This window comes from Scyliorhinus canicula, chromosome 8, assembly GCF_902713615.1.
Source record: "Scyliorhinus canicula chromosome 8, sScyCan1.1, whole genome shotgun sequence".
Lineage (NCBI taxonomy): Eukaryota > Metazoa > Chordata > Chondrichthyes > Carcharhiniformes > Scyliorhinidae > Scyliorhinus > Scyliorhinus canicula.
The window spans coordinates 39,808,657-39,819,276 of record NC_052153.1 but is presented as its reverse complement, the minus strand read 5'-3'; the positions used below and the strand labels follow the sequence as shown (position 1 = coordinate 39,819,276).

The 10,620-nt window shown below is 44.3% G+C and overlaps 1 protein-coding gene across 3 annotated transcripts in view; it reads left to right on the top strand.

Moving 5' to 3' along the window:
• Window positions 1-10,620, top strand: part of LOC119970184 (ephrin type-A receptor 5-like) — a 430,626-nt gene that overhangs the window by 1,954 nt on the left and 418,052 nt on the right. The window contains exon 1 of one of the 3 annotated variants that reach the window (XM_038804403.1): window positions 9,940-10,123. The exons of the other annotated variants lie outside the window; for them this stretch is intronic. The gene's annotated coding sequence lies outside the window, so the exon portion shown is untranslated. Of the gene's footprint in view, window positions 1-9,939; window positions 10,124-10,620 lie in introns of those variants that run through there. 3 annotated transcript variants of the gene reach the window in all.

The following is a 10,620-nucleotide window of genomic DNA, read 5'->3' as shown; positions in this document are numbered from 1 at the left end:
AAAAATCAGAACCAAAGTTTCTATAAAAAAAACAGTTTTCAAAGCTTTCTGGTCACGATCTCAAGCGAGTAGAGAACATTGGTGTTAGTGAATTATACTGGAGCGCCTAAATCGACAGATTGCTATTTACTTCTGCGGCCAACACAGACTAATAATCTATTTTAATTGACCTTTTAATCACAATGACACGCTGAGTGTGGTTTTATACGTTTCTTGATTCTGAAGTAGAAATTGCAAATCAAACCGAAAGCAAGTTTTGCTCTTGAACCTGATGCTGTAGAAAACCTAAGAGGATGGATTTGCTTGCCTTTCCTTATTGTGGCCAGGGGTCTTGGCAGAGCAGGTGGCTATGCCAGTGCAACTAAAAAAGAAGCTAATGTCTCAAAATTGTCCAGAACTTTTAGAATTCATACAAGTTTGCGCAAAAGGAAAACAAAAACTGCAAATACTGAACACTAGATATTAAAATAAAATGCTGGAAATTCGCAATATGCTTTAATCGGGGGGTGGGGGGGAGGGGGAATCATGTTTTGGATCTTGATTTTTAAAACAAATATATTTGAATGATTATGGGATCAGGTGTTAAGGAATTGATTATTTTGTCCCAAGTACTTAACACTACTCAGTTTCAGAAGGATTGTTTTTCATGAAATTAAAACTGCTGGATAATAGACGTTCATTTTTTGCAAACGAATTGCCCTTTATATTTAATATGCTCACATTTCATTTCCACGTTCTACCCGTACAGTATTTGGATGTTTGACGCTCCTTACGTTGCAACAGCAAGTTTCTTTTCTTGGTTTGTGTTTCCTGGGTGCTTTTCGTGCTGGTGTGAGAAGGGCGAATCCAAAGCCAGGACCAATTATTGGTTGGGCTAACGGTAGATCATTGCCTCTGAGGCATCATCCATTTTGCACCTTGTGATTAACGATGGCACCTTTTCACTAAATCAAGTTACCACGCTGGGATCTGTGCCATGACTGGTAAAGCCATAAATGCACAACGTTATGGGGGTTGCGGGAGGGGGGGGGGGGGGGATAAATGAACAGGTACTTCCCAATAGCTGCCGTTTTATTACTGCTTCATTTCCTGTTTTAAATGCCTGCTGTCTTCATTTTTAAAATGATGACGCTTGATTTATGCGGACATGTTTTGCTGCTACACGCTTTCATTGGCTTTCATAGTCGAGGTGGGCAGAACCTTGACAGACACAGCGTAGGTGCATGGAATAGCGCACAGCATGTAAGGGGAATTATTTCGTGTACTGTGCTCGCAACGGTAAGCATTAGGTAATAAGCAGAACCTGGGATGCCAAGCTGTTGAAAACAATGATACCTGCTCTCCTGTGGAGCAAAGTTACAAACCTGCTTCTACCAACCCTGTAGCAGCACAGGGTGGCAAGCCAAGTAAAACATATTATCCCACGGAATCCCTTAAATGCAGAAGGTGGCTATTCAGCCCATTGGGTCCCTTTTGAGTATTGAATGTCTTTTACACATTTAACCATGGCAGCTTCTTTCTTGTTCCTTGCCGAAGATCAATATGCGCATATTCTCTGGAAGGAACATTAGACATTGTTCCTCAGTATTGCAGTATGCTAAAAGTAAGCGGCAACCTCTGATTCTCATTTACAAACACACATCAAAATTTGACAGAGTCATCCAGACTGGAAACGTTAGCTCCCTCCTCTCTCCACATATACTGTCAGAACATGCTGAGATTGTCCAGTATTTTCTGTTTTTGTTTCAGATTCCAGCATCCGCAGTCATTTGCTTTTACCAAAAATTGGGGCACTTTCAACATCTTATTAGATATGTGTAAACATCTTTGCGCCATAACCATTGACGATTTGTCACGAACCATTTTTGTAGCACCTTCCTCGTTTTTCGTTTGCTATCGTTTTTTTAAATAAAAAATAACGAGCATTGTTAATGGCTGGACTGCCTCCTGAGTAAATTGGACGAGGAGCTTTGCTTGCTGCAGGGTGCTGGTGACGACATCTGAACACGTTAATGAGCCATAAATAAGCAGAATTAATCAAAGATAGAGTAGATATATTGACGATCCGCTCATTGTAAACGCCGATTAATCTCAAAAGGATGCTGCATATTATATCTTCCTAACTGCACAGGACAGAAAAAAAATGGCATTTAAATAAAAGCAGCAAATGCTGGATAACCTCAGCAGGCCCGGCAGCTTCTGTGGAGAGAGGAAACAGTGTTACTATTTCAAGTCCGTTTGACTCTTCTACATAACTCAGTTTATTTTAGTGATATATAAATAATTATTCCACATGTGAATGGAGTCACTTGTTTAGTTTGCCCCGTTTATTCATTTACAGTCAAGTATGAGTGACAAGAAAAAATGGGACTGTAAAATGCATCCATGCATTCCCACAATGCTGATCTGTCAAGAATCTGTCCCGAGTTTGTGATAGATGATGCTGATTGGGATGAAATATACGTTTTAAAAGATGCCGACATCCTTGAAGCAAAAACAATGGAAAGCGAGAATTCACAAAAGTTTTTGCTTCTGCACCTTCAAAGTTTAATGTAGGAAGTTACCTGTGCGTCGAGAAAATTGGACGGAAAATGCTTCCACCATGCCGAATTGAGGTTTTTCGTCAGAAGCTACACATTCTTGTTATTGAGAAGCGCAGAATTCTCTGAGTTGCTGCGATTTCTTCTCGGCCTTTTGGCTAAGATCAAGCTTGAGATCAGGTGGAATGTCTGCTCTCCTCCGCTTGGATCTCTCTTGTGGGGACCATGAATTGGATTCAATTTGAATATTTTTTGGAGCAAGCAGGGAGATGCATGAAGGGCTTGCCCTGTCCACTCTACGGCTTTGTAACGCTGGGAATTTAAAAAAATGCTTAGCTGAATATGAATTGATTATTATCTCCACTTCCGAGTAATATTTTGCAATCTGCAGGAGAGAAACCCCAATTTTCACCCCTTAATTGGCCCAGGTTTTATCTATTTTCCCTCCGAGGATATTACATAAATTGCACTGGGGTAGGGAGTGTTGGTATTGTGCTGTACAAGGCATTAATGTTGTATGGAACAGCCTGGATGGATTAGTGTGTGTTTTCTTGCCCGTCATTATGGTTGGGAGCGCTCACTTTACCTGTGCTTTTCTTTTCACCCTGATGAATCATTTCAGGGGCCATTCTCTTTGCCGTGCTAATACTTCTGTTGCAAAATAAAATCAAAGAGGGAGAATCACTGTGAGGATATTGAATTTAAAAAAAAATTCTGTTGACTTATTTTTGTCTTCTACTCTTGTCCATCATAATATTTTGATTTTTAAAAAACTGTCAGTAGGAACAGTATGAGGAAACTGAATGAGCATCAGTAGAGATAGCCATTAACCCAGGGCATCTCAGCAATTCTATCATTTCAGCTGTGTCCATTAATGCAGATCGCTCACATTGTTAGGTTCAGTAACTTCTCCGTGTCAGTATTCCCCAATGGGGTCATCAACACATAATTAGCTTTTTTTAAAAATCCAGCAACATTTTTGCAAAAGGGATGTTGCTGTCAATCTGAATGTCTCACTGTGAATTGAGTTATGATGGTGCTCTCTCTTTCAATCCTATTTCACGGAATAAACGATGCAACCCACTTTTCCCACCCTGTGACAACTTTTAGATTGCTTCTTATTTACACAGAAAACATTGGAGCAGCTCTCCTTGGCTCCAAGGAAAAAAATGAAAGATACGCATTCATGTTATGCCTTTCAAAGTCTTAATACATCACAAAACACTTCTTGTATATTTCATAGATAGATAGAATTTACAGTGCAGGAGGAGGCCATTCGGCCCATCGAGTCTGCACCGGCTCTTGGAAAGAGCATCCTACCCAAGGTCAACACCTCCCCCTATCCCAATACCCAGTAATCCCACCCAATGCTAAGGGCAATTTTGGACACTAAGGGCAATTTATCATGGCCAATCCACCTAACCTGCACATCTTTGGACTGTGGGAGGAAACCGGAGCACCCGGAGGAAACCCACGCACACACACGGAGGATGTGCAGACTCCGCACAGATAGTGACCCACGCCGGAATCGAACCTGGGACCCTGGAGCTGTGAAGCAATTGTGCTATCCACAATGCTACCATGCTGCCCCTTAAGTAGCCACTGTTCTAATATAGGAAATGCAGAAACTAAGATATATACAGTAAGGTCCCACAAACAGCAATGTGACAATACCTGTTTCTTTTTGTGCTTTTGGGTGAGGGTTAATTGCTGGTCAGGAAGACATCTCTTTAATGCATTACTTTGGGATATTTTATGTTCATTTGGAAGACAAACAAAGCCTTAGGTTAATGCACCACCTGAAACGCAGCACTTTCATCACTGGACTGGAGAGCCAGCCATGATTTTGTGTATAGGTCTCTGGAGTGGCATTCAAACCCACAACCTTTGAATTCAGAAGGGAGGGCGTTATGATTGTGCCATGGGTGACATCTAGCTGCACAGGTGGTCAGTCATTCCACAACGTTTTATAATGTTTTCCTCTCCTGTCCTGCATGCTGTGACTCAGATTGGGTCGTGATTCTGAGTCAGTGACTGTCGAGCAATACTTTGCCTAAGTGACCATTCTTCATCAATGTACCGGGACAATGAGTGTTGGCAGTGAATCCATTTGTGGTATGTGTATTTAGGGAGTGGGGGGGGGGGGGGGGGGGGGGGGGGTGGTTGGTATGAGAAAGCATGATATCAAGTCCTAAATTGTCGTCATAGGATGCCTACACATGTACTTTCTGTGGAAGTTTCTCTATCCAAGAGCAAAGGAACATAATCTCTACCTGTTTCCCTGTCTCTCCTGTCACATATGGTGAGACCATTTGCTGCATTCCAGACTACAGCTCTGGCTTGAACCAAATAACTGAGCTCAGATAGTTAATTTTAATTAAAAAGACATGAGTTTTTAAAAACCATTTATCCAAAATGCCATATTTGAGATACAGTAATGAACAAGTAATAGAAAGGCTTGCATTTATATAGCACCATTCAAACCCACCAGATGTCTCAATTAAGTACTTTTGTTGTCATGTAACAGGCTCCCACAAATAGCAATGTGATAAAGATCAGGTTTTTTGGGGGGTGTTATTCTTCTTTCAGCTGGTCACACTTTACTTGTGTTTTCGACAATACTGGTTGTTCATCCTTCTCCATCTCCTCCTCTCGGTCACCCATTCCCCACCCAAATCCATTGTGTTTAAATCTCTCACCACAGCATCCTTCCACCTGGTCCTCGGCCCTCCTCTTCTAATTCTTCCTGACAGTCCTATCTTCACATCACCATGTTTCCTCTCCCTTTGCAACAACTGACCATATCATTGGAATCTCTTCTCTGCTTTCTTCAATGTTCCCCCAATTTTCACTGCCTCCCTGATGTGCAGGTTCTTGATTTGTCCTCTCTTGTCTGTCCGTGCTCCATTTAACCAATCCTATCTCAGTAGTATCCATTACTCCCCTCTTTGTGATTTTACCTGGGTTTCTGCACTATATAATAAGGCAGCTCTCACAACTCTCCTGTAGATTTTTCCTTTTGTTTCAGTACAGTCCAGTCTACATTCTACATTCCAGTGCACTTCTCCCAATTACTCCAACACAGCTAATCTGTTGCTTAATTTCTAATTCTCTACTTCCATCTTCTGCCACCACTGAACCCAGGCACTTGCAATTTTCTCCAAGTCTTCACCCATACTCTTTACACCTTCACTATGATCTCTTCCTTAGGGATAAATTGACAGGCAGGAATTCTCCAGGTGTTTGCTGGCAGTGGGATTCTCTGGTCCTGCCAACAGTGCATCCCCACCCATGGGTTTACCGTTGGCTGCAATAGGAATTTCCATTGACAAGCTGTAGGAGTAGAGAATCCCAGCACCATCGAATGGCACGGCCAAATTCTCTACCCTCGTGAGCAGGGCGGACTAGCATGTATGATCTTGGATACAATGTATCTATTGGGCCAAAAGCAAATTACTGCAGATGCTGGAATCTGAAACAAAAACAGAAAATGTTGGAAAATCTAAGCTGGTCTGAAAGCATCTGGGGAGAGAGAACAGAGCTAATGTTTCCAGTGTGGATGGCTCTTTGTCACAACTAGAGAGAGCTGCAAATAGGCTGAGATTTATACTGTTGGGGGGGGGGGGGGGGGGGGGGGGGCTGGTGCATGGAGCAGGATAGAGGACCATTGATAGTTGAAGGAAGGGAGACATTGACAAAATGTTGTGGATGAGAGGAATGTAGATGGCGGTGATCATGGCTAAGGGCATTGACAATGGCTCATTAAGAGATGAGAATGTCTCAATGGTAGAACAAAGGTTAGCAGTGTGTCCAAGGACAACCTGGAACGGAGAATAGATGGCCCTCGTGGGGTGGAATGGGGGAGGCGAGACGGTGTTGAGGAAAAAACAGATGGATAGAAGAAATGAAAATAAATTAGAACATAGAACATAGAACAGTACAGCACAGAACAGGCCCTTCGGCCCTCAATGTTGTGCCGAGCCATGATCACCCTACTCAAACCCACGTATCCACCCTATACCCGTAACCCAACCCCTTAACCTTACTTTTATTAGGACACTACGGGCAATTTAGCATGGCCAATCCACCTAACCCGCACATCTTTGGGCTGTGGGAGGAAACCGGAGCACCCGGAGGAAACCCACGCACACAGGGGGAGGACGTGCAGACTCCACACAGACAGTGACCCAGCTGGGAATCGAACCTGGGACCCTGGAGCTGTGAAGCATTTATGCTAACCACCATGCTACCCTGCTGCCCCAATTACTGGAAAAAAATGGGGTGAGGTGGAGAAGAAAGTTAACAGTCTGAATTTATTGAACTCGATGTTAAGTCTGGAAGGCTGTAATATGCCTAATTGGAAGATGAGGTGCTGTTCCTTCAGTTTGCGTTGGCCTTCATTGGAACATAGCAGCAGACCAAGGACCGACATATAGACATGAGAGCAGGAGTTGAGATGGCAAGGGACAGGAAGGTCTGGGTCCTATTTATGGACAGATCGGAAGTGTTCTGCAAAGTGGTCACCTAGTGCGTGTTTAGTCTCTCCAATTTAGAGTAGATCACATTGGGAGCAGCAAATGCAATAGACCAGTTTGAAGGAGGTGCACATGAAGCGCTGCTTCACCTGCAAAGATTGTTTAGGCCTTTGGATGGTGAACAGGGAGGAGTTAAAGGAGCAGGTGTTGTACCTTCTGCAATTGCATGGGAAGATGGTGAATTGTGGGGTGTGATGGATGAGTGGACCAGGGTCTGCTGGAGGGAATGGTCCCTGCGGAATGCTGACGGGGGAGTGAGGGGATGATGCGTTTGGTGGTGGTATCATACTGGAGTTGCCGGAACTGGCAGAGAATGATTCTTTGAATGCTGAGGCTGGTGGGGTGGTTCTGGGAGGGAGGAGAAGGGGTGAGAGCAAAGATGCGGGAGATGAGTCGGACACAGTTAAGAGCCCTGTCAATCATATAGGGTGGGAAACCATGATTAAGGAAGAATGAAGAAATATCAGCAGCACCATTTTGGAAAGTGGCATCATCAGAACAGATGCGATGGAGGTGAAGGAACTGAAAGAATGGGATGGGGTCTTTACAGGATGTGGGATGTGAAGAGCTGTAGTCGAGATAGCTGTGGGAGTCAGTGGGTTTGTAATGGATATTAGTGGACAGTCATCCCCAGAAATGGAGATAGAGAGGTCAAGGAGGGGCAGGGAAGTGTCAGAGATGTGGGCAGCACGGTAGCATTGTGGATAGCACAATCGTTTCACAGCTCCAGGGTCCCAGGTTCGATTCTGGCTTGGGTCACTGTCTGTGCGGAGTCTGCACATCCTCCCCGTGTGTGCGTGGGTTTCCTCCCGGTGCTCCGGTTTCCTCCCACAGTCCAAAGATGTGCAAGTTAGGTGGATTGGCGATGATAAATTGCCCTTAGTGTCCAAAATTGCCCTTAGTGTTGGGTGGTGTTACTGGGTTATGGGGATAGGGTGGAGGTGTTAACCTTGGGTAGGGTGCTCTTTCCAGGAGCCGGTGCAGACTCGATGGGCCGAATGGCCTCCTTCTGCACTGTAAATTCTATGATCAAGATGGACCATGTGAAAGTGATAGAGGGGTGGAAATTGGAAGCAAAGTTAACACATTTTCCCGGTCCAGATGGGAATATGAAGCGGCATTGAAACAGCCTCAGATGTACCAAACAAAGAGTCATCAGAGGGAGCCAGAGTAAGACTGGAACATAAAGAGACAGGTAAAACTGGGACCCATACAGGTACCCACATCAACACCATTTGTTTGGAGGAAGTGAGACAAGTTAAAAGAGACATTTTTGAGTGAGAGGGCAAGTTCAGCCAGGTGGAGGAGAGGGGTGGTGGATGGGTGTTGTTCAGGACTCTGTTCGAGGGAGACCATCATGGTGGGTAATGGATATATATGTTGGGTCATTTGTCCAATGATCTTCGTACTCCTGACTTCCCTATTTAATTTTACTTTGTTAACTGAAGGATAGCCTTTTCAGGAATTAAGGAATGACTGCTCTGGTCTTCTTGGAAACAATGCCATGGGACCGTTTCCATTCACCTGAGGGGTGGGGCAGGAATTGGACGTTTATTTAACAATTTATTTGAAAGTGAAATTGTTGAGCTCAAGCCCTGGCATGGGAGTTGAAAACAAAACCATCTGCCTCACAGGCAAGAGTACTACCAACGAAGCTAGAGCTCAGTTTAGTGTTAGTAGTGTTGTAATTTGCTTCAGCGCCATCGGCTAGTGAAGAGGAAACTAAATCAGAGTTATTATTGCCGATCTCAGGAATCACCATAGGCATGCTATCGAATCAGATTGGAGCATCATTTCGATGCATTCTGCGGTTGGGTAGCTGTCTGGACTCACGTGAATGCTGACCGGTCCTAACTCAACTAGATGTTTCAGCATTGTATTGGATGATGCAGTTCCCAACCCGGCCATGGGGACAGTTCACAACCGTGTTTCTGCAAGATACTTCGCCCAAGAAATAAGATTTAATATCAGCTAATTGCCAGCATTTCGTTTTGTCAACGAAGGCAAAGTGGAGTCACATTTATTTTATTACCTAATTCTTGAGGGACAGTAATGTGTCGGCAACAACCTCAGTGCTTTTTCACGGCAGGGTTGGCGATTACACATAAAAATAAAAGCAAAATATTGCTGGAAATCTGAAATGAAAATAGAGAATTTCAGAGTTTATCCAGCATGTTCCCTTTTCATAGCTAGGGTGCTGGCATTAGGAAATGTGTTTTCGTTCTCTGCCCTAATGCAACATTGCTCCGTATCGCACATTGGGAAAGAAGGGTCTTCAGTGGGCTGTGGGTTTAATTCCCAATCCCGTCAACGCAGTTGAGGCTGAGATGCTAGTGCAGTTTCAGGGGAGTACTGCACTGTCAAAGGTGGACGGATCTCTTTGACGAGCTGTTGAACTGAATCCTCCCCTGCTATCTCAGTTGCGAATAAACGTTCCCACGTTACAAGGAACAAGAGGAATTATCCTCGTGTCCTGGAACTATTCATCGCTTCACCAACAGATGAGCTGGCCATGATCTGGTTGTGGGGCCCATGCTTGTACACCACGACAGTGGCTGCACTTCTTCAGTGTCCCGAGGTCGTTAAAGGCGCCATACGAATGCAAAGTCCTTCCTTTCGGTCTTGGGAAAGGCTGCACCGAGCTGTCTGCCCCACTTCCCCACCCGCGAGAGGAAAAATCAATTCATTCCCGGTGGGTTGGCTGAGCCCGAAGACTTGATCATGCAGAAAATTGAGGGCAACACACTCATATGCTATCGTTCTCATGGCACCGAGCTTTCCCGTCCCAGCGTGGCCCGCCCTTGAAATGGAAGAGCACATTTTGTGTGGGACTAATAATGCCTTTGTGGTGTGGGACTGTGAATGGGGGTCGGAGCAATTAGCCACTGTGCTGTCTGCAACCGCGAGCAGACTACAGCCCCAGTATTGTGTGAGGAGGATTCCGAATTCAGAACTCCTGACTCGGCTTTTCAGATTGAAGGCTCCTAGTAACAACGGCCTTCACTGAACCAGTTTAACCCTTGAAGAAATGCTGTGTCACATCTGCTGGTAATGAGAATCTCATCAAAGCTGGCATTTGTGTTGAGGGGAATGCATTAGTTTTAAAAAAAAACAACAAATCGTACGCGATTGCAATGTATAATCACCTAACCCAGCAGCATAATTTTCAGAAAAGCTTGGAAGAAAAAAGGCGCGGAGAGTGTGAACTCACAGGCCTCACGAGGTTAAATGGCGCCTGAAGTAGTCTGATCAGAGAATAGAGTTGAATTGTAATTGTGTGTTAACTTTATTGATGATAAACTTTGAGCGCGATTTCTAAAACATGCGATTATTGACGCCACAGCAAAAAGTACAATAGCAAGCTTTACTTGCAAAATTAGTAGCCTTTAAATGCATTCCGCTCGGATCTACCGTATCTAAAATGTCTGCCAGTATGGCCATTCTGTCCGTGGAAAACTTTGGGATCCCAATTCCGGTCGCTGGTGAGGTGAATTGTTTGCGTCTCGCTTTCACTTCGATGTTTTGAACAGTGTGCGCCATTGTTA